This window comes from Octopus bimaculoides, chromosome 2 (assembly GCF_001194135.2).
Source record: "Octopus bimaculoides isolate UCB-OBI-ISO-001 chromosome 2, ASM119413v2, whole genome shotgun sequence".
Lineage (NCBI taxonomy): Eukaryota > Metazoa > Mollusca > Cephalopoda > Octopoda > Octopodidae > Octopus > Octopus bimaculoides.
This window is the reverse complement of record NC_068982.1, coordinates 43,848,446-43,849,817: the sequence shown is the minus strand read 5'-3', so window position 1 is coordinate 43,849,817 and position 1,372 is coordinate 43,848,446.

Here is a 1,372-nt window from a genome sequence, read left to right as displayed (position 1 = left end):
GACTGCGACCATGCTGGGGACCGCTTTGGAACTTTTTTTCTTTTAGTCGAATGAATCGACCTCAGGTCTTATTTTTAAGCATGGTACTTATTCTATCGTTCTCTTTGTCGAACCTCTAAGTTAAGAGCAAGTAAACACACCAGAACACACACACACACACACACAAACACACACACAACACAACACAACACAACACACCTTCGATGGGCTTCTTTCAGTTTCAGTCTACAAAATCCACTCACAAGGCTTTGGTCGGCCCGAGGCTATAGTAGAAGACACTTGCTCAAAGTCCCACACAGTGGGACTGAACCCGGAATCAGGTGGTTGGGAAGCGAGCTTCTTACCACACAGCCACGCGTGTCTGAAAAACAAAGTTTTTGAGTGCACAATTTTCTATTTTATTCTTATATCATTTTTCTCTCAGAAACAGTCATGGTCAATAACCAGAAAAAAAAGATTAAACAGTGTATGAGGTGTGGCATAATGGTTGTGTGGTTTGTTTCTAAGTAAAGAAGAACTGGGTGGGTAAATTTGTTTTGGAAACAATGGAGGTCAAGGAGTAGAATGATGTAGGGAATGGGCGGGATAGAGAGGGATTGATGTAGTGAATTGGGAGACATGCTTGTTAGTTTTCAAGTTGATTAATTTAATAGTTTATATGTGAGAGAATTAGTGTGGCGTGTAGGAGATGGTGTTCGGTAGTGGAACTGAAAATCTTAGGTTAATATGTAGGGAGTGAGGGGAAAATAAATGCGGGGAGTAGGGGGGCTTCGACTATAACGGGAGGGCCATTGATATAAATATATATCTGTAGATGTATAGATAAATAGAATGATACGCAAATGTATTGATATATATACGTATATATATGCATATATACAATCACAAATACGTACTTATATCTACAGATATAAACAAATATTCTTATAAGAATATAAACACGAATAAAAACGGTCTGTGTTGTAAAAATGAAGAGAAGTTGGGATGGTTATCCTGCCCTGTACATATACACATGTATATAGATACAAGCACATACAGACATATATGTGAATACTTATACTTTGTAAGCCTAGTACTTATTCAATCGTCCTCTTTTGCTGAACTGCTAAGTTACGGGGACGTAAACACACCAGCATCGGTTGGGGGAACAAACAAACACACACACGCACATACACACACATATAATAAAACCGAACCACCAACAAACGACCAACCGACCAACCACATTTGCGACCGTTGCAGCTGTGACTGTCACTCACGTATTGGCCTTGTCAGTCACAAGCGATGCTGCAATACCAATCCAATCCAAGGCGCAGATCCATAGACTTTCGAGACTAACGGATGCTAATCATGTATATATATATATATATAT